Consider the following 21,657-nt stretch of genomic DNA (forward strand, 5'->3'; position numbering starts at 1 on the left):
GCTTGAGTCTTTCGATCCTGAAGTGTTCAGCGAGGGCACTGTGCACTTGCAAATCTATCAAAAACAAACTAGGCACACGGTGAAATACATTCTAGTGTTGTTATCAAACACACAAAACACGAGGTATAGATTTTGCTCTTTCAAGGATGAACCTCACGATCCCCTTGTTGGGCCGGATGAGGTAGGCTAATGTCTGGTACCCGAAGGGTAATGCCCACATTAGTAGCCCTTGAGTGACTGGCTGAGGAAAATCATCGGGAAGGGACTAAAGATGCCTTCATCCGAAACATCTTGGTCAGACAAAGAATATGAAGTCTTCATGCTTGATATCGGGTGCGCATCCAGCGCTCTCGGTGGGAGTAGCCCCCGAGTCAACGGATGTTTGCAACCGTGCGCAGACTCAAGTTGTACTACTCGAAGATCTTGCTGTCGATGTGTCGGGGTGGTCCCCAGCAATGCCCACCATGAGGGGCTTAGGGTTGATAGAATCATGCATGCTAGCATGAGACATCGGCAACCAAACAAACAGGGAGAGAGATTTACCCAGGTTCGGGGACCTCGATGAGGTAAAACCATTACTTCCTGCTTGTCCGATCTTGATTATCGTAAGTATATCGGGTTACAATGGGGTAGCCGATGAGCTACGGTGGACTCGCCGAGAGGTAATGGTTCTAAGATCAAGGTTTGATCTTGCGGTGGTTTTATGCGTGTAAGTTGTGTTCCAGCAGATCCTCTCCTGGCCTTTATATAGCACGCCAGGTCTCGAGAGATCTGTCCGGACTCGACTACGGTACAAAGAGTCAAAGTCTAATGTTTCCTTGTATCACATCTTCTTGCCTTCTTCGTCAAGAATCTTCCTTCGGAAGAGTTTCCTTCTCCAACGTCGACGCGTAGGCCCATTTCGTATGTTGGGTAATCTTCATGGGCCCCTGGTTGGGTTGGTGGAGGTAGCCTAATATTGGTTACCCGAAGGGTAATGCCGACATCAGTAGCCCCCGAGTAACTGACCGAAGTAAAGCTCCGGGCATGGACTATAATTGTCTTCATCCGAACGCTTTTATATGTCGAAAGAAAATGAATCTTCGTGTCCTTCACAGCTTCAAAGTCATTTCTATCGGGTACACATCCAGCGCTCTCGATGGGAGTAGCCCCCGACTCTAGGGACGGATGTTTGCAACCGTTCGTAGACTCAAGTTGTACCACTTGTAAATCTATGCTATCGATGCTTTTTTCATTCATTATGAAGTTTAAGTTTCTTGATATCGGGTGCGTGTCTAGCGCTCCCGATGGGAGTAGCCCCTGAGTCTAGGGACAGATGCTTGCAACCGTGCGTAGACTCAAGTTGTTCTACTCGAAGATTTTGATGCCGATGTTTGCTGAATTGCGTTCACCATCCGATATCTTTTTTATATCAGGTCCTCTTGAAGCTTCTAGTGTAGTTATGATAGTACGTAAGGGATAGGAGTAACGTGCCCAGTTTTACTCGATAAATCGATGCTGGTGAACTGTCGATGGCAAGATAACTCTACTCAGGATCAAGTCCCGAGCTCGATCCTGGATCTTTCTGAGAGCTTCGTGTTCGTTTTTCATTGCCTTCAGTAGTTTTTATCGGGTGCGCATCCAGCGCTCCCGATGGGAGTAGCCCCCGAGTCTAGGGACAAATGCTTGCAACCGTGCGTAGACTCAAGTGAAGCAACTCAACGTTGTAGATTCTTTCGGATGCTTCATGAATGAGGAGTCGATACTTTTGATGACATTGAGAGTGATGTGGCTTTTGCGGTGGCTAGATTGATAGGACGTGAATTGATGAGCCCACCCTACATATGCGTGGTCAGTTAGGAAATGACTAGTCCTTGTGCTTTGACCGAGGCGCATCAGATTGGAGGTTTTATCCATGCTCTTTTCATGCAAAAAAATGAAATTTTGTGCCGTGCTTGACAAATACAAGTATAGTGCTAACGAGCACCCTATTGCGATCAATTGTGTTCATCGTGTATTATTTGGTCAGTCGTACATGGCTATGTAGCGAGCATTTTTATATCCACATAAGTGTTTTTTCTCCGCCCGCCGCTTATGCAAAGTTCTCCAAACCACCGCGTCATTAGATATTGGCGTTCTCTATTTTACTTAGCTAAACCAATTGGATAGGTATAACTTCTGTTTGTGTTGTAGTTTTTCTTTGCTTCAAGGTTTCAGTTGTCGGTGTCTCTTTTAAGATTGAGAAATTTGAGATAGTGCAAAGTTAGGATCCATCTCATCTCCAAGGATGTTTCTTTGATATGTAATGTACAGCAATGGAAGTCCAGCCTTCATATTGTACTATTCGCTTGCTTCTGTTAATGCAATTTGTAGAGGCAAATTAGAGGTAAAGGATGATTAGTTTCCTTAGAGAGCGAAAGTAGCAGCTAAAACAACGTTTTATGGACATTTCTAGTGTCAGGTATGGATAGTGCAGGGTTTGCCATCTAATGTTTCTCTTCCTGTGTGTTAGTACTCCGAATTTTGTGCGTCTATCACCAATGCATTTCTGCCTTCTCAATCAAAATAACAAAGAACTCTTTCAATGTCAGACACAACAAAATCTAAGTGGTGAATCACCTTTGTTTCAGTTGTACATTACAATGTTGCTATTTATATGATCCGGTTATATGTTCGTATGCACATTGTTCTACATTGCAATGCTGTTTTTTATATCATCGAGTCATATTGTCCTATGCAATGTACAATTAGTCGACATTTCTTGGAAGTGAAGGAAATAAGGGATGCTACCTTCCCGAGCCCTCCACGGCGCAGATCCCCCTCCGCCGCCGCCGTCCTGGGCGTCTGTGCAGCGTGACGGCGGCGGCGCGGTTTCCCTCGGTCGCGGATCAAGGCGGCGCGGCGGCTACCTTCTTCCAAGCGATGGTAGAGCGGGGTGGGTGGCGACCTAGGCGGAGCAGCTTCGGTTGACGACGGCGACGCGGGCGTGGTGGCGCGGATGGCGGGCCCGATCTAGGCCCGTTTGGGGCTGGGCGGGTGGTGGCGTCTGCGCAGCGGCTCCCTCTTCTCCATCGACGGCTCGCGGTGGTTCCCCTCGGCCACTTTCGTATCCCTGAGGACGCCCAGGGCAGCGGCTCTGGCCGGGTTCGACCGATGTGGCGGCCTTCTTCTTCGTCGGAGGTGGTCGGCCAGGCTGTTTGTCCTGTGTGGGGGATCATGGGATCTCACACAGGTGTCCGATAATGGTGATCTAGCCCGGGGTGTCATGGCGGCCGGTGAAAACCGAGCCTCGACCTCGGTCTTGGCGGATGATGGCGGCGTCGGTCGACGTCGTTACCTTGTCGAAGGCGTCATCTTTGCCCGCCTTCGCACTACACTCGGCGAGTTGGGGATGCGCGGCTGCCGGTGAAAACCGTGCTCCGACCTCGGTAGGCGGACGATGGCGACGTGTCGCGCCGCTACCTTCTTGAAGGCATCGTCGTCGCAGTATGCGGCTACTCACTCGTACTGCTCCGGGGGAAACCCTAGATCCATCCAGGATCGGACGATGACGGCGCTCCTTGCGTCGTTCTACCTCTTGGGGCATCGTATTTGGAGCAGCGGCTGGATGGAGGTGGATCTTGGTGGTGTGGTGTTCATCTACCACGTTGTCGTCGATGATTCTCAGCGGCGTGGAGCTGCGGGGTGTCGAAGACGGGCGAGGATTGCTGGACGCGTGCAGGATGGTGGAGCTGTCTGGCGTCATGGTGACATCGACGGCAGGCCTGGCATGGTCAATGCGTTGATCTCACTTGGAGATGGGTTCGAGATAGATGGTGGTTGCGAACTCTGCGACGTGTGCAATGGCACACCCTCAGGGTTTTGCTTTTTGGATGATGTGCGTTGGCGTACCGTCAGGGAGTATGGCCTTGTTCGTGGTCCCCCCTTCATCGTAGGTTTAGCAAGTTATCGCTAGGTAGGAGTCTTCAAGTTGATCTTTGTATTCTCCTTGTAAGGCATTGCGAATAATTTAATAAAAGAAAGCTGTGTGCATCCTTTGGATGCTGAGGCTGGGGCGATGCTCCTTGATCGAAAAAAAAATCTAATTTTTGGTACCACCTCTGTTTCAGGTATCCCCATGGAACATTGTAATGTCTGCTATTTTAGTCACCCTGTCCCCTGCATTTTGCTGTTAGTTGCAATTACTGAAAGTGAAGGAGAAGATGGATGCAAGCAACAGCCAGCGTATAGTCATTCAAAGGTGATGCAGTACTTTGTTTTGAAATGGAAGCTTTTCCTCACCCCCTGATTCTGCATCATTGATGCATGCAACGCTAGCTTTAGTACAGTCCTCATCATCGAAGGTGATAGTTATCTGAAGATGATGTAGTCTACCAGGCCATATATGAAAACATGAAATTTGAGACATGAACCATGCAAACAGAAACTGTGATATGTTTGAACATTATATATGGTTTGTCCAAGATGAAAAATTCGTCTCCTTATTACTTAAGGATAAAATCTAAAATGGCTTATAAGTTTTAGTTACTTAAAATCCTGCTTCTACTGTATGTCTCTTTGTTAGCAAACTCAATTGTTTTCTGCACAACGTAAATACTAAGACTTTGCTTACATTTATGGGAAACACAATGAAAGGCTGTATACCAGCTAATCACATAGATCAATTTACAACCTCGAAAAAAACATAGATCAATTTAGAGAACAGTTAAATGGTTTGTTGTCAATTTGCAGTGAAACGGTGTAATTACAACTATTTGTTAGAGAAGTCGGTAATTACAACTATTTGGTAGTTGAGGTTAGGAAGTACAGGCGGTAGATAGTTAACTATACAAATTTTCTGCAAAAAAAGATATGACATATTGTGAATTTTCCTACAGGGAAATAAGCTCCATAACGGAGGGAAAGAAAAGGAAGAATTAAAAGCTAACTGCTACATCAGCTAAAATCCTAGACTAACAGATGCCATGGTGGCCGTGCTGGTGCCGCCGTAACCTTCAGCAGCTCGCAACTTCTCCTGGCTGGAAAAGGCGGTATTAGAGGAATAAAAAGAGATGGTTTATGCGACCAAAATGGGACCAAAATGCAGCTGCCGCTCTGAGGTGAGCTAACTGATCTTGCACTTAAAATTTTCTTTCGTATTCCAGCCATGATTCTGCGAGGAGGAGAAGGATGTACTTCCACTACCATAAGTTTTTACATAAGTAGCTACCCTATCTTGGTTTGGTCGTGAGTTCAGTGTTGATGCTAAATAGTTATTTAATTTACATTCTCTTAGTTCGATTTAAGTGGAAGTATGAAAAGCCAATCCTCCCGATACCCTTACTCGGGATAAAAATTTGAGATCCTTACTGATGCTTTTGTCTTGTGCATCCTTCCATTTGTACTAAGGTTCTAGACTTTGAACAAATCAATGATGGTGCAGCAATCAATAATCTTATCTTGCTTATCTGATTTTGTTCTCTATCATGTATTTATATATAAACTGCTGGATTGATATGCAACATCTATATAAACTGCTACCACATGTATTTATATGTTTCTTGAGTGTAAGTAAGTTGCATATGAAAATTTAGCTCCAGCTTCTCATTTGTTGTCCTCAAAAGAACTGAGTGATAAATGATATTATTGTTGCTTTTTTAGATTGACGTGCCGATACGGTGCTGCAAAACAATCAGATTACAGTCCAGGTTCTGTGGTTGAGGCCAAGAACGAATTAATTTCTATCCCTTGTGGTGGGATCATTGAATTGTCCATTTTATCATGCTCTAAGTTAGTCACTAAATAGTATAACAATACATCATCCCTTATGTGCTGAAACAAATTCCCAATGTGTGCATTTTTTTTTTATTTTCTGTCGTTTCATATTCTATTCCCAGAATCACGTATTATGGCCTTCGTCTCTATGTTTACATTATTCTTGCAAACCTATGCACAAATTTAGTGTTGATCCTTCATGTTTTAGCAACTCTTTTAACCATCCTACGTGATTTCTGTGCTCCATGGATGGACTGTTAGTTCTGATTTTTGACTTTGTTGAGGTTTTGAGTAGATTATCATTTTCAGATTTCTGTTGTACAACTCTATGTTCTGTTTTACTTTTAGCAAGTAGTTAGTATTAGTACTATGTTTTCTGGTTTTTGAAGTGGCTTCATGAGTCATCAGTTTTGACTATTTCTCCATATTGGCATCTCTTTTACTTTCTATATTATCTTGAATGATTTTACCTTCATTATATTTACGAAAATAAGAGCCTGCATATTGTTTGGTGCTCGACTGCTTCCTGCTAGGGGCAGCGTTAGGGGTATTCCTAGATATTCATGTGAATACCAATGATTTTGACAAAATAGCAAGGATATTAGCAAAATAGTGACGATTTTTTTGGCAAAACAATGATGAATCAGTCAAAATGAATACCAAATAGCAAATTTCTAGAGCGCCGCTGCTTCCTACCTATGATTCCCCACTAACTTAGAGTGCAGTTGATGGAAACAATCTTCACAATGGGACCCATTTACCGTCATGTTTTGCCTCTTACTTTTCTTTCTATATAAAGCCTCTGTTTAATTTTAAACAACCACTAATTACCACGCCCCCTGCTTCCATGCTCAGCTCCTAGAGGCTCTCCACTTGGAAAAAGAGGAATGCTAGGGAACGAAGGATAGAAAAAACTTTGTGCCAATTTCTCTTACACCATGGTCCACTTTAAAAGGGCACCTCAAAGTTTGTTCCACTGTTTACTAAAGAATGTTTTTTTTTGAAAAGGGGAATGAAACCCCGGCTTCTGCATCATGTTTTTACTAAAGAATGTGGTGCTCTACTTAGTACAAATCATGCCTTTTCTCTCTTTGTATGATTGTGCAATTGAGAAACTGATTCTACTTGTTCAAAAAAAAAAAGAGAAACTGATTCTAGATGCACGTTCTGTATCAATGTAAAATAATTGTGTTTCGTTGGTATTGACATATGATAAGGTATGGCATACTGATACAATTATTGATATTCTGATTATTAGTTTGACCCTAATTACAGTGGTATCATATATACATATGTGGTTCCAGTTTACTATGCTCAAAGTTTGCTTTAGCGCTACTATCATTTGTTGTGGTTTGATCAACATTTTTTCACTAAAAACAGCTATAGAAATGCTTTCTCTAAGCTATATGTTTTTTTTTTCCATTCCAGGGTTTGCATTTATATCCATAATTGCCACGTGGACTATGTTTCATCTCCGACTGAAATTGCCTGCAAACTCACCACGCCTACCACACAGTATCAAAACGCTTGGTAGACTGTGCGACGAAGTGCACTTGTCGATCTAGTTTGCTATATTCTTGCCCAATGGTTTGTTTTCTGCAATTAGAGATGACCTGGTAAAGCGGTATTGGTGTTTTGGCTCTTGGAATCATATGATCACTTTATTTTAAAATGCATCTTAGATATAGTCTAAAAAGTTGTTTCATGCAAATTCGACTTACCTTGTGACGTGCGTAGAAAAGACAAAAGTCGGTGCTAAAAATAAAGCTTCTCACAAAATAAGTTTTCTCTTTTTTATGTGGACCATAAAAAATATCATTTTTCCTCGAAACTTGACGAATGCACATATATTGTGGAGATATACAGGTACAATTTTTTGTAAAAAAAATTCAATATTTCAAAATATATTTTCTTGGCCTGGAAAACTCTCTCCAACAAAGAAAGGTAAAAACCACGGGCGTCAGCCAGCAAAATTTTGCTATATGGAGAAGTGTTCGTTCTCCTAGTGTGCTTCCCTTGTTTCATCGAGCAGGCCCGTATCGACCTCACCGTTGTTTACAGCCAGAGGGCTAGTCACAAGGAACTGCTCCCAGAAGAAGTCAATGATGCCCAGGAACTTCACACGAGGGTTTGGAATTAACTCAAAGTGGTACATGAATATGTTGACTTTTAGAGGTCTGATAGATTAAAACTTGATGTAGAGGGAATAACAAAGATGATAAGATGACTTGGGGGTGGGGGCAAGCCCCCCTCCCCCCCACAAGCTAGAGATTGCTCAAGCCGCAACCTCCAGAGAAAATTAAGCATTTTTATGTTAAGAAAATACAGAAAGAGCCTGGGTGACAAAGCAAAAAAGTTTGTCTTTCAAGCACACAAATAATTTATATATTAATTTTGATTACCTGGGCCATGCTTGGCGTCGGCGCGCTAGGTACGAGCAGCTGTGGGAGGAGGGGGATGTTCTCGGAGGAGTGGTCGTCGTCGACTTGGTTGGTGGATCTGGCGGAGAGGAGGAGAGCGATAAGTCATGTCTTATCGGGTACCTAACGCGTCCGTTAGGATTTTTCTTCGTATCTGTTGATACGGAAAAAGTAGCAGATCGCATTCAGAGGCGACGCCACGCCGCACATGATGGATCCTGGGGTCTTACCTTCGCAAAGTTATTGCGGCATTCAGAGTTAAAGTTGCTACTGAGGCGCTCTGAGATATATTGTCGAGTGCCTTTTTCGGCTGTAGGAATAGCACATTCGTTCAAGTCATACGGTGACTTGTACTTTTATCCTGTCCTCCCGATGGGAGTATATGAAGAGTTATTTCATAACTCAGAATATGCTCATCACGACTCTTTCAACTTCATCGGGTACGTGAACAGCGTTCCCGATGGGAGTAGCCCCCGAGGCTACAGCCAAGTGCTTGTACTTGGTTGTAGGCTCACCTTTTTAGTATAGCTGTCGCTATATTGTCAACTTTTTTCCATTGCTTTCATCTTTATCGGGTGCGCGACCAGCGCTCCCGATGGGAGTAGCCCCGAGTCTACAGTCGAGTATTTATACTTGGTTGTAGGCTCAACTTTCCTTACTTTTAAACAACTCTATATTTTTATCATCCGCATTACCCTCTTATCAGAAGTATAAACAGTAGTTCTGATAAGAGAAGCCCCCGAGCATATGAGCAAATGCTTGTATTTGATCATAGGCTCTCGGTTTTTCTTTGTCGACATACTCGAAATTTCCTTGTCGGTATCCTTGATAAAGCTACTCGAAGTTCTCTTTTTGAATGACGTTGTTGCTGATGATGGCTGTAATCCAATGTTTGTCTTTTTTTGCATAACTCCTTTATCAAAACTCCTTTTAAAAGTAGCCCCCGAGTATTTGAGCAAAAACTTGTATTTGATCAAAAGCTCCCGAAATTCTCAATAATACTCTTCTGTCGCCAAACCTCCAAGCACTGCAGCTGAATTTTTTTCTTTTATTGTGACATCAGCACTGACGATAGCCACGATCGATGTATTGGGAAGGCGCGGAGGATGCCATTTCGCTGACCTGTGGGCCCAGAACTCTGCAGTTTTTGACACGTTCCGCAAGTGGGGGACACACATCCTCCACTTTTCCTGGCACGCGCGCTGTAGCGTAATCTAGTTCCCTCGCAGTAGAAAGACCTTTTTACCCCGGGAAACACGTGTAGGGCGTAAAATCCATTCTCCCACCATCCAATGGCGCGGCGATTCGGTGGCTTGTATAAATAACCTTCTTCTTCCTCCTGTTATCCCCTTCGCTGCGCCGCGCTCCTGCTCTCTCTCTCCCCAAAAACCTCCATTACTACAGCAAAGCTCTTGCGCCCATGCTCTTCCCTAACTTCGCCGATCGCTCACGTTGATGCCACCGCGGGCAAGGCTCTCAAGGCACACCTCTCCAATGGCGGCGGAAGATTTGGAGTTCTCTGAGTGGGAGAGAACCAAGATCTCGAACCAAGATGTGAACCTTCTCAAGAAACTTGGGCTGATTAAGAAGGACGAGACGCTGATCTTCCCCAGCGAAGAAAGCTTCCCGACGCCCCGCATCGGATACCGGGTAATCTTCGTTGACCATCTCATCTGTAACTGAAAAGAACACACAGGTTTACTGGCAGGACCTCGTGTCATTCATGCTCCAGTGATTGAAGAGCCAGCAAACGACCAAGCTGGTGGTGATGCCAATGAAGATCATGCATCACGGAGCTAGTACCTGGCAGAACTCGGCTGGAATCTCCCATGGATTCATACCAGGGGTGCACGAACCAGCAGCGACAGTGATCCAATATCACACATGGGAAGAGAGCTTATCTCTTATCCTTCTCTTCGCTGCCATGTTTTCTTGAGGAATGCATCGCCGTGGGATGACCCTTTAGCACCTGAGTGGATCAGACAGGACAATCTGCAAGGGAATTCAGTGTTTGTTGGAATCAACTTTCCGTTCTTCCTAGAGCCCCCTGAAATTTCCGAACATGCTGCTGCCGATACACCAGTCTTCAAACCAGCCTGTGTGTTTACTACACACTTGCGCAGCCAGCATCGCCCACAGCTAGTTCCAGATTGGTGTCGCATGCACATCAACGGGAGGGCTGCTGCTATAGGCTCATCACTGAACTACCAGGCGCAAGAACATAGGGAGAAAATGTTCGAGACACCGATGTGGTTCATCCCAACCAACACAATTTGGGGAAGTGCTAGTCCTTCTTAGTTAGAATGTACTTACTCTGTTTAGAAATGTAAGATGGTGGAGCATTTTGTTTGGTTCATCCACTTCAGTTTGTATGTAGTCTGCTTTTTGTGTGTATATTGACTCACTTTGATTTGTATCTAGTCTACTTCAAAAGTACCTAAAACATCTTATATTGATGCACGGGGGGAGTAGTAGAGCCGATGAATCTGGCGTGCGCCTAGAAGCTTCCAGTGTCCTCTAGTTAATTTCCTGCTTTAAGATTCGTGTACTGCATCCTAGATTTAGTAAAAAGTAACCTTTTATTATTTGACAATTATGCTCGTTTTTTAGAAGGATCCGTGCTCAGTTGGATCAGGTGTCTTTATTTGGAGGCGAGCCTACAGCCTCAACACACACTCTTTGTTCATCGGCCTCAATTATCCGATAAACGTGAAGATAGATGATGGGCTGAATCCATTCCTGAGGACAAACTGTGTGTATGGATCGTTTTGTAAGATGGCTTTAGTGAGATAGCACATCCACTCATTAGCCACTGGAAGCTTCAACCAAGGAGAGAAGAGCTCTTTGAAGTCACTAGCCTTCAGTGGATGGATGGGGGAAATCCCAACAAACGGCGATGTGGTTCAACCCTAGTTTATACAATATCTGCATAATTCCGATAAAGCATGTAGAATCATGTACTACCAACAGTATTCATAAAGCATTTTCCGATAAAGGGAATATATTAATATCAGGAGATACCAATTACACCCATCCTCTGCAACCACACAATACCATATTGGCATAATCGATGCACACAACCAAAAAAGAGAAAGAGAAAACTAAGAAATAAAAGCCCGCTACAGAATTTCAGCACCTAGCAACAGCAATACTACCACCACCAGACAACACACCTGAGACTCTCCAAAAAGCGATGTGTCCATGAAGGAAACATTGCACCAGCGCCTTCATCGCCGCCCGATCAAAGACTTAGGTTTTCACCCTGAAGATAGTCCCCACTCTCAAAACAATGGCTTCAACAAGGTCAACCAATTAAGGCCAAACCTTGGATTTTCACCCTGAAAGGTAGGACTGTGAACTTCACCTGTCTTGCCGACCCCACTTTCATACCAATGTTGGAATACCAAGCAAGTCCCTCAATAGCGTAGAGAATTGAACCTCCATTAGTATTCATAAAGCATGTATCGCTCTACATTGCTTTTTTTAAACAGTTATTGATACCAATCTCTTGTGGTTGTCAGCGCCTGGTGGTTGTCGCTAATTATATCACCACGCCGAGGTCTTTGTTTACTTTTTTCTATTTTTGTTTCCTGGGTATCCCATTTGTCTTTCGACATCTTGTTGGTGCAGATGCTGAGTGCAATTGGCATGTTTGTGATTTTAATATATATTCCATTTCTTCTGCAGAATTTATTAGTACATCTTGTGTATAGATATCTTCTGACTACTTGGGAGGAACATACCTTTCCCCCCTAGCATCCTGGCTGTACTTCATGCTGGCCGCCAAAGTTGACCTAAATGGACCATAATTTGTTGAGGGCTCGGCTCAACGTAGCAGGCCCAGTAGGCCGGGGTGCACGGGTAGCCCAGGTGATAGTTAGTTTGTTAAAAAAGAGTTAGTGTTCGTCTTCAAACAGTAGTCACATTGTAGGACTCTACAAACTTCCACTGACTTGTAGGTCCAGACCTCACATGTCAGTGAGACGATGCTGGTAGTTGCCGGTGCACCTATCAGTGTTTGGAGTGCGTGTGTGTGCCCTCAGTTCCGCCGAGGCAAGCGACACTTATTCCCTTACCACCAACCATACTCCCCTCTCACTACCATTATCTTCTCTCGCCATCTGGCATCCCTCCATTGACGACCACTGCTACCGAAGCGGCGGTTGGCGGCGGAAATCATCCTACGACGGTGGATCAGCCCCCATCTCCTCCGCGGCAGCAGTGCGTTGTGTATGTAACTATGTAATCCCTGAAACCCTGAATCTAGATGATGTGATGTTTTTTTGTGGAGTAGTTTTCATCTAAGAGTTGACCCGTTTGTGGGGACTAGAATTACGCTTGAAAGCGGGCGAGATATACAAATTTCAATTTTAGTATTGACCGATCCACAATCTATAAAGATCTGTGAGAGGTGACTATGAGCATGCTTTGCATGGGTGTTCTGTAACTGATGATGCCTTTTTGTTGTTTTGCTTGATCGATCTGTAGTTTCCAATGATGACCTGCAGTACCTTAATGCTAGACCATGCCATGCTATCTATAGTTCTATTCATGTTGATTAGTTTTTTCCCAGTTTTATGAGTTGAAGCTGATATACCGTTCCTACGAATTAGCCAAACTAGATTCAGAGGCATAATGTTCAGATTGTGGGCTTCATAAGTATACCATTTGGGTCTATTTTTGTTGTTGCATTGTTCAGGCAACAAGATAAAGCTTGTAGAGAGCTCATCTTCGAAAAAAGGGGGCTGCCCTGTTGATTAGGCCACCAAACGCCAGTGAGCAGACCCTCCCTGGCAGCTTCAACAAGTTACTGTTACTGCCGATAGGGTTAGATGGGCTCATCCCCAGTGCTTTTAAGCCCTGGTTTAAAGGTTTGTGGCTAGAGACCATCAAGCTGAAGATCTCCACTGATTGCATCTGGGAGGTCGGCCTGAAGGAGGAAGATGGCAAGATTGTTATGAACGCACGCTGGTCAGAGTTTGTCAAAGCACATGACTTGAAGATAGGATACTTCACGGTATTCAAGAGGATTGACACCAGATCCTTGAAGGTGCTCGTATTTGATCACGACAACTGCGAGAAGGTCATCAAGTGTAAAGGCAATCATGCACCACTGGAGGAACAATATGGATCACAGCTCAAATAAGGTGGTGCATGTTCGTTTCTAATTACAACTTTTTTATAGAGAGGTGGTCAATAAGTATATTTAACACTCTCTTCGATGATGCATTTGTGGTCAACATGATGGTACTCTTATATATGTGCGTGGCTCCTCCACACACAATGTTATATGTTAAACATGAAGGCTCAACCTGTAACATCCCAAGTTTCAATAAAAGGAACAAGAGAGAGATTTCAAGAATCCAAAAATCAGAGCCAACAAAAACTTTTTCTCATCATATAGGACTATGCATATAGCTCACCTTAGTTATTATTTGAGTGTGCTTTTGCCATGATGCATGCTTATGTGTTTACTCTCACTCTAAAACCCTAACAATGATCACTTGATCATCCAAAGTCAAATAAAAATAAAATAGGAAAGAAATTATAAAATTCAATCTTCACACACACATATGGCCTAGGCCATTTTTACAAATCTTTAATCTAGACCATTTTGGTTTGCACCGTTAGTTGTAAATGGATACTAAACACTTATTAACACTTTTGGAAACAATCAAACTCATTTCAAATCAAATTTGAATCAAATTTGTGATCACATGTGATTATGGTCATGTGAGACATTTTCAGCATGATACCCACTTTGAGCTCCTGGTTTTCAACTTTATCTTTCTACACTTGGCCAACTCTTTGCACCTCTTCCAAGATCTCATCAAGGACAACAACTTTGCTCCAGACACTCACCTCAACCTCTGACTCAATTTCAAATTAGAAGCAAGCCAAGATGAGACATTGAAACAAAACTAAGACCATATGCATTTTGAGATTTTGCAAACCAATTCCAAATTGAACCAAACCAACACCATTCTACTCTATTTAATATATGATTACAACCCACCAAAAAGAATTGCAAAATTCAAAAATAATTTTCTTTCGGGCATTACCTCAAACACCTTTAGGGCAGGGATCAAATTGTTGCTCATACTGAAATTTGGAGAGGACCAAGTCCAACCTGAGCCACTACAGTACCCCTGGACCCTCCTCTCACTTCACCACCTCAGTTCACCCACTTGCACTGAACCTTGTGTGATCAAATCATCAAAACCATGCCATGCCGTGGCATGGCATGCCACCATCATGCCACCCTCACCTATGGTCACTTCTGGACTGCACCACCTTGCCATCTCGCTTCCTCTCACTCACCTGATGCTGCCCAGCCACTGACTCGATGACGCCATGCACCGGAGACGCCAGCACACGCGCGCCCAGTAGTGCCTAGAACTCGCCCATGTCGCGCCAGAGCGCGCATGGCATCCACTTTGGACGCGCCAGAGCGTCAGCCGCCCGGAGCCCCTGCGTCACCTCGACCCCTCCTCTCAGCGCCAGTCGACGCACGACGGATCCCTGAACCGCCTGGACGCACGCACTGGCCCGCGGGAACGCCAGGCTCGACGACCACGACCCCGTTCAACCGCCATGGCATGGACCTTCCCATCAAGCTCCCTCTCTCCACTGAGCCCCTGCCGCACCACGATCAAGCGATTCGTCATCACCAGTGCAGCAGCAACCCGAAGCGCCCATCACTTGCCCCTTCGCGACATTGGAACGGCGACGACGACGATGACCGCCGCTCCGCCCCACGGTCACCTCCCTCTTCTATAAAAGGAGAGCTCCTCCCACCGATTTGAGCACGCCACTCCCTTCCTCTCCTCACCACAGCTCTCCTCGCCACTTCAATTTGATAGAGTAGCCACTCCACCGCCAGAATTGCAAGCTCGCCGCTGCCGCCAGTACACGGAGCACGCCGGAGAAGGAGACCACCACAGGCGACGCAACTGCTTCCAGGCGTTTCCCCATCGACGACAACGTTGCGGCGCACCCCTCCGACGACCGCCGGAGCTCCGACGAGCTCGCCGACCCCCTACCGCCGTCGCCAGTAAGTCTGCCTCTCGTCGTCGACGACGACGCACCACGGCCGTCGATCTTCCTTCTAATCGCACGACCCTCCTCTCCCATACCGTTTCGCTGTTTAAACCCCACAGACAGGTGGCCCCCACCATGTCAGCTGGCCACGGCGAAGCTGGGCCGACCCATTTCTTCTCCGCACTTCCTAGCCCGTTAATTCTCCCGCCAGCCCACGATTCAAATCCAATTTTGAAAAATAGAGAAACGATACAATCTTTAGTCAACTTTGAAATTTAATAGGGACAAATCTACTAGGCCAAATTTTAAAAATTTTATATATTTGTAAACCTTATGAATTTATCTACACAATGCCACTAGATTGAACCCTAGATCTATTGTAGAATTAAAGTGAGAAAATAAACAAGGCAGGGAATTTTCTGCCTTAGAATAATTATTAAAAATCAACCATAAATGCTTTTCAGTTAATGCCAACTCCTATAATTCACATTTCACTTATACTAATTGTTTCTACAAAAATATGCCATGATTACTTTGAATGATCATGGCCTAGTTGAATTAAATGACTCTATGGCTATTTCTAGTCAAAGATATTGTCCAAAACTAATAAGAAATCTTATGGGAGTGTTTCTCTCATTTAAATCTTGTCATCACCAATTCAAAATGAGGTAGAGACCCTGGTCATTAATATCTCATATGAATTGTTGGTGATATTAAATCTTTACCATTCTAGAATTAAATGGTATGAGGTGCTCACCTCATTTAAATCATTTTCTTGAATGATAAGTGTGAAGAGGTTGACTTTGGTCAACCTAGGTCACATATTATGCATGAGAGAAATTAAATATTAATAAGGTAATGAGAGGAAATTATTTCTCTGATTAATTAAAAGTAACATTCAAATTAGTATGAGAGGAGATTATTTTTCTTAAATAATAAGAAGAACACATCCACCAACTTAATAGTAATGTGTGATGTTGTTTAAAGTGTGTAACTCATGAGTGTGCCTAGTTTAGTAAATTAGTTTGGTATGATGATTGTGTACCCCGTATTCGTATTTTAGACGCTAGTACCAAGGAGTATCAAGAGGAGGAGGAGGTCTACTTCCAAGGAGAAGAAGACCACTTTGACCAATTCCCCAGCCAAGGCAAGATAATACTCTTGCAAAGTGCAAAGCTCACCATGAGCAAGGCATTACCCCTTTACTTTATGTTCATGATCCTACTTCCCAGTTTTACTTTACAAGCTTTATTTACTTTTGTTTTGTCAAAGTACTTTTTGATTCATGATTCACTTGGTTAGTATTGGATGAGTACAAGAGTATCAAGGTTAGCCTAGAAGCAAAGCAAAGTACTTAGCACCCCTCATACCTAGATGCTAGTGCTAAATTAAAAATGAATACTCTAGATGGAACATGTGTTTGTGAAAATGATGATGTTGAAAAACCTTGGAATGATGAGTCATTTCCATTGAAAGATTTTGAAGGTGAATATGACATGAATTTGACTTGGTGAATTGGCTAAAAACTGATGATTGAGTTGGATGCGATACCATTCCAATTTTTGAGTACCCCCACAATACCTGATTATGGGTAAGGCTTAGCTGGAAATTTATGTGTCTTAGTATGGGTTCCCTCTGAACACACGTCATAGGGGTTAAGCTTGTGGCTGCCTCCGTTGTTGAAAAATGATGTGACTTGAGGTGAATTGTACGGCAAAGCCCTGTGCAGTTCCTGGGCTAACAGTTGGTTTTCACCGGGAGGCCAAGCTCATGGGGAGAGGTGCCTATACTAGGGTGTGTAAGTGAAAGGTTAACGGTTGATGATCCGCATACTGAGTTACGATTATTCGGGGTTTATCCCTGACGGATGTAATCAAATGTTGTGGCACAAGTGTGCAACCTCTGCAGAGTGTGAAACTATTCGAATAGCCGCGTCCGCGGATATGGACAATTGGAAAGGCCATACGGTTTCCGTCATCAGAATTTATATCTTTGTGACTGGTGAATTTGAACTTGAACTTGAACGGTGACTTTGAATTTGAATTACAACAGAGTTGTGGGAATGACACTAATGTTCCCACTTGAGTTAGTTAGCACATGAGGAGTTGTTTACTAAAAGGTTTCTAAACTAAAATTGGCTTTATGCAAATAACCTTAGAGCTTAGAATACTCTCCATAGTAATGTTAGTACTTACATTAGTATTAGATTGCGAGTACTTAAAGTACTCACGGCTTTGTCCCTGGCTATTCAAATGGCCAGACTATGAAGCCGAGCAGCAGTACGAGGATGACGATCAGCAGGACGTCTACCACAACTAGGAGCGTCTAACGTCAAGCGTTGGCCAGTGGACTAGAGAGTCCGTGTATCTTACGCTTCCGCTATGAACTTGTGTTTGTTCGTTGATCAATAGATCAACTATTCGTGTAATATGGATCATGTGATTCCAAGTTGTAAGACATTATGGTTTGTAATGAATGATGACTGTGATACTTAACTATTATGCCTCGTAACAACAATTTCCTGGGATTGCGATGTATGACATAATAGGCATCCGGACTTTAAAAAAATCCGGGTGTTGACAAGTTGGTATCAGAGCCATTGTTTGACCTTAGGAGACCCTAGTTAGAAATGGACGTTGATGTCTACGGGTGCTTCTATTCTTGTAGACAGTGTTGGGCCTCCAAGAGCAGAGGTTTGTAGAACAGCAGCAAGTTTCCCTTAAGTGGATCACCCAAGGTTTATCGAACTCAGGGAGGAAGAGGTCAAAGATATCCCTCTCAAGCAACCCTGCAACCACAAAGCAAGAAGTCTCTTGTGTCCCCAACACACCTAATACACTTGTCAGATGTATAGGTGCACTAGTTCGGCGAAGAGATAGTGAAATACAAGTAGTATGGATGTATATGAGTGGTAATAGCAATCTGAATAAAATATGGCAGCGAGTAAACATGCAACAAAATAGTAAACAAACGGAGATTCGATGCTTGGAAGCAAGGCCTAGGGATCCTGCTTTCACTAGTGGACACTCTCAACAATGATCACATAATAGGACTACTCTACACCCTCTTGTTGGATGATGAACACCACTAATTGTGTAGGATTACGCGAACCCTCAATGCCGGAGTTAACAAGCTCCACAATATTCGATATTCATGTTTAAATAACCTTAGAGTGCAAGATAGATCAACGCAATTACACCAATTACTAACATAGCATGCACACTGTCACCATCACACTATGAAGGAGGCATAGATCACATCAATACTATCATAGCAATAATTAACTTCATAATCTACAAGAGATTACAATCATAACCTACACCAAGTACTACACGATGCACACATTGTCACCATTACACCGTGGAGGAGGAATAGACTACTTTAATAACATCACTAGAGTAGCACATAGATGATATTCAACTAGATCACATAAAGAGAGAGATGAACCACATAGCTACAACGGAGCCCTCAGCCCCGGGGGTGAATTACTCCCTCCTCATCATGGAGATAGCGATGGCGGTGAAGATGGCGGTGGAGACGGCGGTGGAGATGACTCCGGGGGCAATTCCCCGTCCCGGCAGGGTGCCGGAACAGAGACTTCTGTCCCCCGAATTGGAGTTCCGCGATGGCGGCGGCTCTGGATGGTTTTCTCTGGTTTCGTCGAACGGGGTCGAGGATTTAGGTCAGGGACGACTAAATAGGCGAAGAGGCGGAGTCGGAGGGGCCACGGGGGACCCACACACTAGGGGGGCGCCCCCCCCTTGGCCGCGCCGCCCTGTGGGGTGGGCCCCCTGGCTCCCCTCTGGCCCTTCTTCGGTGCTCTGGAAGCTTCCGGGAATTTTAAGATCTTCGGTGTTGATTTCGTCTGATTCCGAGAATATTTCCTTACTAGGATTTCTGAAACCAAAAACAGCAGAAAACAACAACTGGCCCTTCGGCATCTCGTCAATAGGTTAGTTCCGGAAAATGCATAAATATGACATAAAGTATGCATAAAACATGTAGATATCATCAATAATGTGGCATGGAACATAAGAAATTATCGATACGTCGGAGACGTATCAGCATCCCCAAGCTTAGTTCCTGCTCGTCCCGAGCAGGTAAACGATAACAAAGATAATTTCTGGAGTGACATGCCATCATAACCTTGATCATACTATTGTAAGAACATGTAATGAATGCAGCGATCAAAACAATGGTAATGCAATGAGTAAACAAATGAACCATATAGCAAAGACTTTTCATGAATAGTACTTTCAAGACAAACATCAATAAGTCTTGCGTAAGAGTTAACTCATAAAGCAATAATTCAAAGTAAAGGTATTGAAGCAACACAAAGGAAGATTAAGTTTCAGCGGTTGCTTTCAACTTGTAACATGTATATCTCATAGATATTGTCAATGTAAAGTAATATAACAAGTGCGATATGCAAGTATGTAGGAATCAATGCACAGTTCACACAAGTGTTTGCTTCTTGAGATGGAGAGAAATAGGTGAACTGACTCAACATAAAAGTAAAAGAATGGCCCTTCGCAGAGGGAAGCATCGATTGCTATATTTGTGCTAGAGCTTTGATTTTGAAAACATCAAGAGAGTATAAAAGTAAAGTTTTGAGAGGTGTTTGTTGTTGTCAACGAATGGTAGTGGGCACTCTAACCCCCTTGCCAGACAAACCTTCAAAGAGCGGCTCCCATTTTATTTTTATTTTTGGGTGGCACTCCTTCCAACCTTTGCTTTCACAAACCATGGCTAACCGAATCCTCGGGAGCCTGCCAACAATCTCATACCATGAAGGAGTGCCTTTTTATTTTAGTTTTATTATGATGACACTCCTCCCCACCTTTGCTTTCTCAAGCCATGGCTAACCGAATCCTTTGGGTGCCGTCCAACAATCACATACCATGGATGAGTGTCTATTTTTGTTAATTAATTTGGGACTGGGAATCCCATTGCCAGCTCTTTTTGCAAAATTATTGGATAAGCGGATGAAGCCACTAGTCCATTGGTGAAAGTTGCCCAACAAGATTGAAATATAAACATCACATACTTCCTCATGAGCTATAAAACATTGACACAAATCAGAGGTGATAAATTTTGAACTGTTTAAAGGTAGCACTCAAGCAATTTACTTTGGAATGGCGGAGAAATACCATGTAGTAGGTAGGTATGGTGGACACAAATGGCATAGTGGTTGGCTCAAGGATTTGGATGCATGAGAATTATTCCCTCTCGATACAAGGCTTAGGCTAGCAAGGTTATTTGAAACAAACACAAGTATGAAGCGGTGCAGCAAAACTTACATAAAAGACATATTGTAAACATTATAAGACTCTACACCGTCTTCCTTGTTGTTCAAACTTTTACTAGGAATTATCTAGACCTTAGAGAGATCAATTATGCAAACCAAATTTTAGCAAGCTCTATGTATTTCTTCATTAATAGGTGCAAAGTATATGATGCAAGAGCTTAAACATGAGCACAACAATTGCCAAGTATCAAATTATTCAAGACATCATACCAATTACTACATGTAGCATTTTCCGTTTCCAACCATATAACAATTAACGAAGCAGTTTCAACCTTCGCCATGAAAATTAAAAGCTAAAACACATGTGTTCATATGAACCAGTGGAGTGTGTCTCTCTCCCACACAAGCATTTATTCAAACAAAAACAAAAACAAAAGCACACAGACGCTCCAAGTAAAGTACATAAGATGTGACCGAATAAAAATATAGTTTCAAGAGAAGGAACCTGATAATTTGTCGATGAAGAAGGGGATGCCTTGGGCATCCCCAAGCTTAGACGCTTGAGTCTTCTTGAAATATGCAGGGATGAACTACCGGGGCATCCCCAAGCTTAGAGCTTTCACTCTTCTTGATCACATTGTATCATCCTCCTCTCTTGACCCTTGAAAACTTCCTCCACACCAAACTCGAAACAAACTCATTAGAGGGTTAGTGCATAATCAAAATTCACATGTTCAGAGGTGAGACAATCATTCTTAACACTTCTGGACATTTCCCAAAGCTACTGGAAGTCAATGGAACAAAGAAATCCATCCAACATAGCAAAAGAAGCAATGCGAAATAAAAGGCAGAATCTGTCAAAACAGAACAGTCCGTAAAGACGAATTTTATTGAGGCACCAGACTTGCTCAAATGAAAATGCTCAAATTAAATGAAACTTGCGTACATATCTTAGGATCACTCACGTAAATTGGCATAATTTTCTGAGTTACCTACAGAGAATTAGGCCCAGATTCGTGACAGCAAGAAATCTGTTTCTGCACAGTAATCCAAATCTAGTATCAACCTTGCTATCAAAGACTTTACTTGGCACAAAAATGCAATAAAATAAAGATAAGGAGAGGTTGCTACAGTAGTAACAACTTCCAAGACTAAATATAAAACAAAGTTACTGTAGCTAAATAAACACATGGGTTATCTCCCAAGAAGTTCTTT

Source organism: Lolium perenne, chromosome 4, assembly GCF_019359855.2.
Source record: "Lolium perenne isolate Kyuss_39 chromosome 4, Kyuss_2.0, whole genome shotgun sequence".
Classification (NCBI taxonomy): Eukaryota; Viridiplantae; Streptophyta; class Magnoliopsida; order Poales; family Poaceae; genus Lolium; species Lolium perenne.